This window comes from Mustela nigripes, chromosome 12, assembly GCF_022355385.1.
Source record: "Mustela nigripes isolate SB6536 chromosome 12, MUSNIG.SB6536, whole genome shotgun sequence".
NCBI lineage: Eukaryota > Metazoa > Chordata > Mammalia > Carnivora > Mustelidae > Mustela > Mustela nigripes.
The window spans coordinates 78,238,005-78,250,696 of NC_081568.1; the positions used below are offsets into that span (position 1 = coordinate 78,238,005).

The 12,692-nt window shown below is 41.2% G+C and overlaps 1 protein-coding gene across 3 annotated transcripts in view; it reads right to left on the reverse strand.

The window, feature by feature from the left end:
* DIAPH1 (diaphanous related formin 1) overlaps positions 1-12,692 on the reverse strand; it is a 93,569-nt gene that overhangs the window by 38,283 nt on the left and 42,594 nt on the right. The gene's annotated exons all lie outside the window — the stretch shown is intronic.

A 12,692-nucleotide genomic window follows, 5' to 3' on the forward strand; every position in this document is an offset into this window, starting at 1 on the left:
AAAAAAAAAAAAAAAAAAAAGAAATTAGGACCGGTCACTGGGGAAATGCAAAGAGTGCTGACCCCGTACTGCAACAGCTCCTAGAAGCAGGCACTTCTGAAATTCCTGCCTCCGTGCCACTCCCTTCCCCTAAAGGCTAGATTCTGAACCTAACAGATCTGGGATTAAATTCTAACATGGTATTTACTTGCTATGAGATCTTAATAAACAAAGTACATATTAATTCCATACTTTCAATTTCTCAGTTATAAAACGAAGATACCACCTATTGGGCAGCACTGTTCCAGTAACTGGAAAGAACAGATTATGACCTCCTACCACTGAGAGCATCTGACATCAAATACGTATTCCTAAATCATACTGAGAAAGAAAAATACCTTCATCTTTTTCTAGGGATTTGGAGCAGTTTTAATCTTTGCTGGGTCTCACCTAAATCCTGAGTAAACTGCACATTTCTTAAGCTATTTTCAGTAACAAAGGATCCTAGAAACACCCTCCAATTTAGCCAGGGTTTTGGGAGGGGAAGTAATATGGTAAGAGCCAAACAAAGAGAACAGATGGAATAAATACCCAGCCCCCAGCCTGAGTCTGCAATGGCAGCAGCTGGTTTTCTTCGTCATACTGCTGGTTTTTTTCCCTTCTTTGTTCCTAAGGTGGAAGCCAGGAAAGGGTGGGGAAAGGGTGGGGGGGAGGGCAAGACCATCGTCACTGTTAACTGAAAGTCACCTGATACTCTCCGCCAATCCCTAGTCTCTGACCTCACAATCTGGAATCTGAGCCAAAACAGCTCAACTGCGCACACCCCGTGGCTGAAAAGAAAAATGCAAGCAGAAGAGGAAAAGGGGTCAGTCTTCCTTCAAGGATTTCAGCAGTTTTTCTTTCCAAGAGGAAATTTAAACACACACACACACACGCGCGCGCACACACACACACACACACACACACACACGACCTTATATTCTAATCTAATAGATAATGAAACAATTACAGACTCTAAGAACAGAGTTGGGATTACCATAGGATCAGCAAGGAGCAAAAGATTCCATCCCATCCTGCATCATATGTGGGGTTACCAAAGCCCTTCTCTCATATAACTGGGGTTCCCTTATCCAAGGATGCCGAGAGAAGAACAAATAGCTTTTTAAATTGGAATGTGATTTTTCGAGGACAGGCAGGCTAGAATCATCACGAGAAGACAAGTACAGAGACTGTCACCTGCTTTGTAGAACTGGATATTTGCATTCTGCTTTGTAAATATTCATTTCTTAGGTCCAAGCGCTTCTAAAAGCCCCTTTTTAAAGCATCTTGGCCACTGGCAAACTTTCTTCTTAACCCTTTTGTTCTTCCCATTAAAAGAATAAGATGATGTCTGCCTTCAGCTCAGATTATGATCCCAGGGGCACTGGGATTGAGCCCCAGGTAAGGCTCCCTGCTCAGTGGGGAGTCCGCTTCTCCCTCTCACTCTGCCATTCCCTCACTTGTGCTCTCTGGCTCTCTCTCTCTCTCTGTGTCAAATAAATAAATAAAAATCTAAAAAAAAAAAAGATGGCAACAGTATAGAGAAACTGAAGGAAAAGAAATCAAGCACCCTAACAAACTCTGTTAAGCGTATTCTGATATATTCCCTTCCAATCTTTTACTTCTGCACTTTTTCTATAAAACACAGTTATGATGAGGGTTGTACATAATAGTATCCTGCTTTTCCTGCCTAACACTCAATCCTCAGCATTTGAAGTACACTTCAAATGCTGTGTACTTCAAATGCTGTGAAGTCAAGAATTATAAACACAACAGTTACAGTGTACTAAGTTCCAGAGCGATTATCTCCAGAACAAAAACTGAGAAGGAAGTAAGAAAAGAATGAAGTAGGTCATCCCTCTCCTTTGAAGACCATAACCCTCTATGGAGTAGCACCCCTATGCTAGTGAGATAAACCTCTGCTCCTGCTCAGGAATATAATGCTCCAGAGGGAGGCCAGGTGCCCGGAAGGGACCAGGGCAGAACTTTTCAAGTGTCTCTTCTCCACAACACAATGGCTGGAAGGCTCCATCTGGCAGAACTGCCATACATTTAGAGTTGTTGTGTTTAATCATTTATTCCATAACAGAGTTTGCAGGGAGAACAACAGGAAACACAGGCATGCTAAGTTGTTGCAGCTAGCATTTCAAAAAAGGGACAAATTGCTCCATTACCATATATTTGGTTTTATCCTAGTTTCATTAGAAAAGCTATGCATGCTTATTGAAAATTTATGATTTTTTTTAAAATAAGGAAGATCTCTATGTATTGATATGGAAAAATCCCCAAGATATAGATGGTGCAGAAAAATACAGATAGTACATTATCTTTTGGTAAGGAAGGAGGATAAGAATCTTGATCAGTATTTGTTTACAATTGCATTTTTAAAAAACAATTGCAATTGTTTACAATTGCATATTTTTTAAAAAGTAAGAAAAACAATGACATCTAAGGGTAGGGAGGGGAGGGCTGAGATGGGTTAACACTAGGGTGGCAATGAGAGTTCTTTATACTTTATCTTGACTTCTCAACTACCTAGATTACCTATGCAGAAAAACAAGTAACAAAAACAAAAAAGCCTCAGATGAATTACCCACAGTTGGAGATATGCTGAGTATGTTCTGAAAACTGGTCTGTCTCTAATCTCATGTTTGCAGGGAGACTAGTCCCATATTTGCAGAAAAGTAAGTCATATCCAACAGTTCTGAAGCATGTAAGGGATGCTGAGAACAGTGCTGTTCCCTTGAGGCAGTTGCTTTGGGCTCCACCAAGTAGCAGCCTGACAACACTGGGTCACTCACTCTCCTGCTTATCCCAAAGCCCACCTCTGCTCTTGCCATTTCCTAGATCCCACTTCTCCTCCTCCATGCATCTCTGATTCCTACTCTGCATGGTGAGGGACTAACTGAATAAGAACAAGAACAAGAGTTATATCTGCATAGCTGCAGCCCCTTCATCCTGGTCTGGACATCCTGAACTGACACAACTCCATCTTTGTTATACAACCCAAGAGATCTCCCATCATCTGTCCTCCAGCCTCCCCAGTCTCTCAGTGGTTCCTAGCTACTTCACAGACTCAGAGAACCTCTTCAAAACATCCTTCAAAGATGCCTAATGAGAGATCTGGCCGAGAAGATGGCAAGAGAAAAATTTTGTAAAAACACGTGCCCCTGAAGTAGAGCCTCCAAAATGTTAGCAGTTCACAGAAAATGTCAGCTTGCCCACTAACTGATCTGTAGGATCTCCATAAAAGCAAGGGTAATACTTATCCAATTCTCAGAAAGACATCAAAACATTATCATGAGAAAAAGCAGAGCAGCTTTTTCTGGAAAATGGAAACTAAATAAAAACGTAAGCCATGGATCCAGCCAGGTTACTGAAACTACAACCACAAACTTACCTGAGGTGTTTATTAGAAACTTCTCTTCCTACAGTCCCTGCAACTTTGACTCTGGAGGAACAGCCCAAGAATTTGTATCTTTAACAAACAAGCTCCTTATGTAATCCTTACACACACTTTAGTTGGGAATTACTGACAGAAACAAACATATAAGTGTAGAGACTGACTTCAAGATGACAGAAGTTTACACAATACTGATACCCTTACTGTTTGGCTGAAGCCTCAGACCATGTAAAAAGACACTTTATCAAATATCAAATCTGAAATCTGCAGATAATGCTGGATGATGCCTTAGGTTTAAAAGATATAGCTTCAGTCTATGTGTGTCAAGAAGAGTACTAGAGGCACACACTGAAGTTCGAATAGCTAGAAAGAGGCTCTAAAACTGGGTTTATCTTGGGATAATTAGGAGTTAACAAAGAGGTTGACCGTAAAAACCTTTCTGCACCAGCAAACTCTCCCCAAAGTAGGCCAAGGAATTCTGTCAAGGAAACAAATACAGCATATAGTCTCTGGGAAATTATGAGTATATAATCAGCAGCAAGTTGTATTATGTGCTTCAAGTAACTATTCAGGGTAGACAGAGATGGGATTAGGAATATGTATATCATGGGGTCACAAATATGTACATAACTAACTACCAAGCTGGTAAAAAACAATTTTCTCTTTTAGCACTTTAAAAGGAAGGCTATGCTTTCACAAAGTCACCAAACTGAAACAAAAAGGAAAATATTCTCCAGCCTCTGTGCCCTCCAAAAAATACAATGTTGCTCCTATAAAAGCTGTAAGGGGGGAGGACCCTTTTGTAAAACAGCAAGTTAACAGCTTCCTGTTGTAATTAACTGATCAGTCCTCCAAATGAATTTCCTGACTGATAGAGGGCAGCATACCACGCAGTTGGTATTTGAAACCAACAGAGGTCGGCTCTCTCTAACGTGATTGCATCACTCCCAGACATAACAATGACACATCCAAAACAGAAGCGATCCATGTGCCATCTGGTGGTGAAAAGGAGAAAGTGCATACTGTACACTGCAGATGTATCAAATTCCTACAGTTTAGAAAGAATTAAAGTTTAATTATCTTTATCTGATGACACCCTCCCTAAATCTCCACCAGTAAGTCTTCTGTGGAAACTAAACCAGCAACCTTCATGCAAAGGTTTCACAGTTTTGCATCAGTGTAGCTCTTTAACAAGCAGCAATTTCTAATGCCAGACTTCAGTGCAGCAAAAAAGAATGAAACACATATTAAAACAAAGAAAACACTACAAGCATTTTTAGTAAACAATCAAAGGAGTTTCAGTTGATGAGCAGGCAACACCAAAGACAGCTTATGCAAGCAGAAAGAAGAAAAAAACAAAACAAGCCCAGAAGTTTCAAACTACGAAATATCTTTAGGTTTATCTGTCTCATTTTACAGATGAAGAAACAAAGAGTCAATATATGAAGGAAAATTTCTGGTGCAATCTTGTTAATGGTCAGATTAAAACGAGGTATCAGTTTCCCTTATCAGATGTTACAGTAAGTAGTTTCTTATTTTTAATGGAAGGGTAAAAAAATAAAATTTTGGGGCACACACTGCTGGGTGTGTAGGTACAATCCTACACCCAGCAGTGTGTGCCCCCAAATTTTATTTTTAAGAATTCACTGTGCTGGGACGCCTGGGTGGCTCAGTTGGCTAAGCGGCTGCCTTTGGCTCAGGTCATGATCCCAGCGTCCTGGGATCGAGTCCCACTTTGGGCTCCTTGCTCGTCAGGGAGACTGCTTCTCCCTCTGCCTCTGCCTGCCATTCTGTCTGCCTGTGCTCGCTCTCTCTCCCTCTCTCTCTGACAAACAAATAAAATCTTAAAAAAAAAAAAAAAAAAAAAGAATTCACTGTGCAGAAATGCAAGAACACACAGATAAATATGATTTTTCCTACAGTACTACTTATAATATTAAAACTGGTCATTTCTCACTAATGGATCAGCTGTACAAATTTATATTGCATTTCACAAAATACAACTATCCATGCAAGTGGTTCAGTCAGTTAACCAACTGATTCTTGATTTCAGCTCAGGTCATGATCTCAGGGTCCTGGGATCAAGCCCCACATGGGGCTCTGCACTTGGCAGGGAGTTTGCTTGAGATTTTCTCTCCATCTCCCTCTGTCCTCCCCTGCATCCCAATTGTGCTCACTTTTTCTCTCTCTGAAATAAATAAATCTTAAAAGAAAAAAAAAGAATACAACTACCTATTAGAAATAATGAGATGCATCTCTGTGTAATGGTATCAAGAGGTGCTGAATCATATTAAGCGAAATGCAAAACAGTATCTACCAGAGGGGATCAACAAGATTACATTAAAAATGTGTATATGCTCATATTTATGTAATTTTATCTTCAGTTTCCCTGCCCCTTAAATTTCTGGCAAACTTCTATGAAAATTTCCCATATTTCCCCCACCTGAGCTACAAAAGAAAAGGATTTCATTCGTTCCTTTATTAGAGTAACACATGCAGGTGAAAGGTATGTTAACCACGGTCACTCTAGCAAAGGAGAGGGAGATTTTTTAATTTTTTAGTGTACTCTATGCATTTGTTGAAATGAAGTACAGGACTGGCTTTAGACAGGACCATGGTAACAGAGAGGAAGACAGAGAATGGGTACAGTAATGGTATATGTCTACAGAAGTGCCTCTTCCAACGGCTTCAGTTTTCTCAGTGAAGCAGGAAGAAAAACATGCTCAACTGAGAATGAAAATGGGGGTGTTGGGTCTCTGAAGACAGAAAGAGTGAAATAATCATTTAAGAGAATGGGAAGTTGAACGAACTCAAAGTATTTAATATTCAATTGCCTGGCAGGACCAAGGGGGCATGCAACAATGCAAACTGAGCAGACAGGAGCCAGAAGAATGAATAGTCAGGGAGGCAGGAGAGTAAGAGCGTCTGCTCTCCTGAAAGCCAAGGGGACAAAGTCTATCTAGGAGGACCAGGTGTTTGTTTTTTTTTTCAGTCACATTCACTTGTACTACCTGTGCAGGGTGGAGAGAGACAAGACTTGTTTTGCCAATCAACTATGATGAAATCAGAAAGAGGTAATGGAAGGGGAAAACATCAAAGACAGTCATTATTATAATGATTAGCCACAGAATTTTAGCTGAGGAGGAGAGGGAAGTCATCAAGGAGCAGAAACACAGTGAAAGGGGGTAGGACAAATGGACTGGACGTCCCAGTGGGGCTAGAGGACTGTGGCAGTCCCGGTCCTAAAGAGAGAGACGTAAAAAGCTAGAACATGGGTGGCATTAAGTTAAGACTGGAGAAAGACTGCAGCTGAATGGGTAGGGTAAGGTAGAGGACAAGATCACTGGAAAAGAACAATTCAAGGAACTGTGAAGCCAGCACATTGGTAGGATCACAACCTGTTTGTGTATAATTGCTAAGAGCTAAGATGGAAGTGGCCAGGGAGTACCGCCAAGAGTGGGAACAGCCAACCTGGCTAAGAAATAAGGAGTAACTTGGGATGTTCGTAGATGACTGGTGCTGAGAGAGGAACTGGTTGATGTCATGAGATTCAAAATTATGGGGTTCTGGCAAAGAAAATGGTGGCATGATCTGAAAGTGGCAATAAACAACAAAGAAGACATCTACACCATCTCTGGGTCCATGTCCACTGGGATGAGGTTTATGGGAGGAAAAACCCACTACATGCGGGGGCAAGAAGGAAAGCAGTGTTGAGGGAAAGCCAGGTCTCTGTTAGATCACCAAGGTGAAGCTGATGTCAGAGGAGCTTTTTCTAGTAATGGAACACGAATTCCAGAGAGCACAAAGAATGGGTTTCAGGTACTCAGAGGAGGAAACTGAACAGGAGATATAAAGAGCCTTCCTGCGATTCGAATATGGGAGGTGAGGGTGCCCTGGAAGTCTGGGGCTCCCTATAGGAAGTAATTTAAGCCAAGATAAACAAGCTAGTATTAGATACAATGAAATTCAAGGTAAATAGTGATGGAAAGGTTGGGAGTAGAAAGAGGTATGTAAGAGGGGGTAGTTTATTTTTTTATGCTCCTGATGAGAGAGGACAATCCAAATGTGCAGGGCTCATCATAACCCTAGGTGACAGAACTAGATTCAGGTCTTTTATTATTATTTTCTTTTTTAGAGAGAGAGAGAGAGAGTGCACACCTACACTCGTGCAAGCAGAAGATTGGTGGGGGGGAGGGGCAAAGGGAGAGAATCTTAAGCAGGCTCTATGCTTGGCACCGAGTCTGACATGGGGCTTGATCTCATAACCCTGAGATCATGACCTGAGCTGAAATCAAGAGTTGGATGCTTAAATGACTGAGGAAACCAGATGCCCCAGATTTTTTTTAAATCACAAGAAAGTACCATTTGATATAATGGAACTTCCCAAACACTTTGCACTAATAGTCTGATCCTACTCAGAATCCAAGAATATTAGTAATTGAAAGACAACAATCCCAACAAAAACTCACTTAAATAGCACAAGTCCTTATTCTATACACTTGAGAGGAATAAGGAACTGATAGAACAGACATCTTTCTGCGAAGAGACTCACTGATAAGGTGGAGTATGTTGAGCTCTAACAAAATTTTGTTTCAAGGGGTTCAAGTTGCAGAAACTAAAGATTCACTTGGACACTTCCTGATAAAGATCCAACTGAAGGAGTGCCACCTAGTGGACAGAACAGGATCACAGGGATGGGGTGCCTGGGCACCTGCCTTAGTTAGGTTCAGGTCATGATCCCAGACTCCTGGAATGGAGTCCCACATCAGGCTCCCTGCTCAGCAGGAAGCCTGCTTCTCCCTCTCCCACTCCCCATGCTGTGTTCCCTCTCTCGCCATGTCTTTCTCTGTCAAATTAATAAACAAAATCTTAAAAAAAAAAGAAAGGAAAAAGAACACGATTACAGGGAAAAGAAAAAAAGACCCTTCAATCTCAAGGGAGAGAAGGGATTACTTCCTCACCACAGGCTGTTCTTGAAGTCTAAACCAACAAAGCTCTGGGAGAGCAAGAGACTATTGTTGCCAACAGTTGTGACTTGTGGGACAAGAGCACAAACCCTGGGCTCTTGCAGGCTATCGGGAAGTCTGCACTGGGTTTGACAAAGAGTCAAATCCTAACTAGAATACAGTTATTGTTTATAAAATTCTTAGCTCCCGGTCAAGATCTTCCTTTTTACCAGAGTTCTTTCTAAATTACTGCTGAAAACCACCTGGAGAACTGTTCTGATGCTCAAAATTCCCACAGTGCACCTCATACTTTAACAGGGAGGGGGTCTAACACTACATATTGACCAATGCACACGTACTGAGAGTAACTAGCTTATGGACCTCAGGAGCTCCAAAGGTTTTTGGAAGAAAGGAATAAACCTAAACAGGAAATTGCCACTATACTTAGGACATCAGTTAGCACTTCCCACAGTTTCAACACATACCATTTTTCATGGGATCATGTCATCAACAAAAGAGAATAAAAGAGAAAGCTGAATGAAAAACTAGTTATCTCATTCATACAAATAATGACCTCGGTCACCACAGTGATGAAAATGCTCCCCCAAAAAAGTTAGGGAAAAAAAAAAAAAGTTTAACTACTGACCACGTTCCCAAGGAATTCAAGAGAGTCAACAAAGAGACTACAATAAAACACTCTTTGCTGATCGCCATAAGGATGGTAAGAAAGTGCAAAGAACTCAAAGTTTTATAGTACTGCCTATCAGCTCTGAATTCATAATATTCCCTGACAAAGAATAAACAGAGTAAATCTATGATTTATAGGAAGTCAAGAGTTCAAAAACAAGAGACTAATCTTGTTTGAGAAAATGTAGTATACATAGAAGACTGGCTCGCCTCTCTGGTTTCTTCTCTGAATACAAAGGCTCACGTCTTCCTGAACCATAATGACGCAGTGACTGGAGATCCCTGACCACAGGAGGCAGGTGTAAAGAGTGAGGCGGGTGTTCTTGTTAATGTCTATTCCTAGAGTATACAGGAAGTTTTGGCTATCAGTAAAATATAAGGGGGATACAGCCATGTCTGACAAATAACAGTGACCTGTGTTTATCAAGTGAGAGAGGAAATAATGCAATATTATGAAAACTTCATGTACAAATAACTTCCTCATCAAATCTGGTAATCAATGGCCTAAAATCATCTAAGCAGGGCTTTCACTGGACTAGATAAGCAGGCCTTATTTCTCCAATTGGATTCATTTTGTTACAGTTGAATATACTAGAAACAGAACATGTTTCCTCTTCTTCACCCCTAAATATCCAGCATTTCACCTACTTTCCCTAATCTGTTGCTCCTTTTCTGTACTAAGAGTCACCTGCCAGTTCAAGGACTAAAGAGAAGTGCCTGAATGAATGAAGTGGTGGCAAAAGCCAGCAAATCCCCTTCTTTCATCTTTTGTCTGGATCTGAACTTCCAGAAGTTCTTAGGACAAGGACATAGGCTTCTGGGAAGCAGAAGTCACACACCCTGGGGTCTGAATCTGGTCTCTGGCACTTACGATATAGCCTAGGAAAATTATTCAAGCTGTGTCTCTAATTCCTTATCTGAAGGACAGAATATTTATGGAGTGGTAATGAGTATTCATCTATCATTTAACTGTATCATCAATAGTCAGACTATGAATAAGAGACTGGAAACTGAAACTGGCTACCTATTTTAAAAAATGGGATTAAGGATAAAGATCTGAAATTTTATACTGGACATGTTTAAAGTACCAGAAGCAAAAGAAACCTTGCTTTCATACTGAGGAGATGTGGGTCCTCTAAGCACTCACCTCTGAAGGTGCTAAAGCTTGATTTTCCTTTGCTGAGAAAAACTTTAAATAAGAAACCAAAGCCTTTTTTTTACTAAGTGTTTCTGGGTTGTTGTGAGCAAGGGGGACTACCGGGAAGTCTAAACCGAGTTTGCCAGCCTGAGCACCAAGAGAAGTTATTCAAAATCGTATCAGGAAAGGCAAAGGCAAATTAGTCAGCACAATCACAGTGGGAGCTACACATGGCATGGGGGCCCTACAGCACTTCTGGCGGCTAGCTGAGGCCCCTGCAAATGGTATTAAAGCACCTATTTTGTTCCCAAGAGACACGTTCAACACACCCCAACACTCTAATACCTCTTGCATCACAGATTTACAGACTAATGCAAAGGAAAAGAGAGCAGGTAAACAGAGAAGGAAAAAATAAATCAGACAACATTAAAAATCCAAAGAAGAAAGAATTTTTAAAAGGGGGAGGTGGTTCTTATTTGGGGGAAATGAATGATAACAGACACAGCAAGGGTGATGAGCAGCAGGGAAGTTCTGTTGTGTCTGAGTGTTGTGGGTCACTCAGTCAGGTAAACAGTAAACACTCAGGATTGTATCTGACAGGAAAATTACATCATTAAGATTTAGAATGTCTGGAAAACTGCTCATGATTTAATTTTCGAGAACATATCCCCTAGTGTTTCCTAATGGAAAAACGAGGAAATTAAGACAGAGTGCCAATTTAACACCTGAAAGTGCTAACTGAAGCTAAAGATATTTTTTAACTTAAAAAAAAAATTTTATTTATTTTATGAGAGAGAGAGCACGTGCGTGCATGGAGGGCGGGTGTCAGAGGGAGAAGCAGACACCCTGCCGAGCAGAGCTGAATGCAGGACTTGATCCTAGCTGGGACTGCGGGATCATGACCCAAGCCAAAGGCAGCCACCTAAACAAGTGAGCCATCCAGGTGCCCAAGAAGCTAAGGACATTTAAAGACTAGCTAGGAATTTCCTTCATCACAAGAGCAGCAATCTAGTAGCATGGATTACTACTATCTGAAAATCAATACTCCATTAAACTAAATCAACCAAGTCATATTCATTTTTTTTCCCAGATTAAGATATAAAATTTTCTAAGAATGACTTTTGGGGGGAAAAAGGAGCCAAGGCTGGTAGAAAGTTAAAACCTTCAATGAAAAGAAAGTAGTCTAGGGCAGAATCTGAAAGTTGAAAGAGCATTAAAAAAATGTGGTTACAAGGGCGCCTGGGTGGCTCAGTGGATTAAACCGCTGCCTTTGGCTCAGGTCATGATCCCAGGGTCCTGGGATCGAGCTCCATATGGAACTCTCTGCTTAGCAGGGAGCCTGCTTCCCTCTCTCTCTCTCTGCCTGCCTCTCTGACGGCTTGTAATCTCTCTCTGTCGGCTTATAATCTCTGTGTGTCAAATAAATAAAATCTTAAAAAAAAAATGTGGTTACATGGCTGAAAATGAGAAAAGATAAGATAGGGTCTTGCTGGGGTTTTGTTTTGTTTTGTTTAAGATTTTATTTATTTATTTGAGAGAGAGACAGTGAGAGAGAGCATGAAAAGAGAGACGGTCAGAGGGAAAAGCAGACTCCCCGTGGAGCTGGGAGCCCAATGTAGGACTCAATCCCAGGACTCCAGGATCATGAACTGAGCTGAAGGCAGTTGCTTAACCAACTGAGCCACCCAGGTGCCCGTTGCTGGAGTATTTTTAAAACACTATCAATTAAAACACTATCAATTTTTAAAACACTATCAGTGAAAATAAAATGCCCAGGAAAACCATGAAAGTGCAGAAAACCTCACTACAATCACTAGTAATACAAATGTACAGAAGAAGGGGGTGGCCGAGGTGGGAGGAAAGGGGCCCAGCCAGCATACAGGTGCAGTGGTGCTCAGAGCACATGTGTGAGAAAGGGACTTATATCAGAGGCCAACGCAGGGGTAGATTCTGTGAACTTACAAATTAGGATATCATTTGATTTTGAGTTTCTCTGTCCAACTAGTCTTCGCTGATATACTAGAATAGCCTAAAGAGTCATTATCCCTGGATTTTTCACTAAGCAGGTAGAAGTCAACCCCTTGGCTGCACTTTAGTTCAGCGGATGACAGCTCTTCTAGAGTACAAGGCCACTTTGCCCTGAGTGAAAGGCAAGAAGTCACACCTGAGCCCAGCAATCTTATACTCTCGGGTAGGGGCCACCAAGGGCACCTAGCAGTGTTAGGCTCCTTCAAAGAACAAAGTGCAGGCTGGTTCCATCAGTTCACTTAAGGAAAAAATAATACTAAATGCTTATTTACTGGGGGTGAGGTGGGGGTGGCAGAGAGAAGAGGGGGAAATGCTCAAAAGTTGCACTTAATTTTCATCACTAGGGTCAAAATATACCTCTAAGGAAACAAATAAACTGTAAGGTGGAAATACAAAATTATTAGGCTATATAACTCTCATTAAATTCAAACACTGAGTCTCTCAGGGGAAATAACTACAAGTGCCCTGTCAC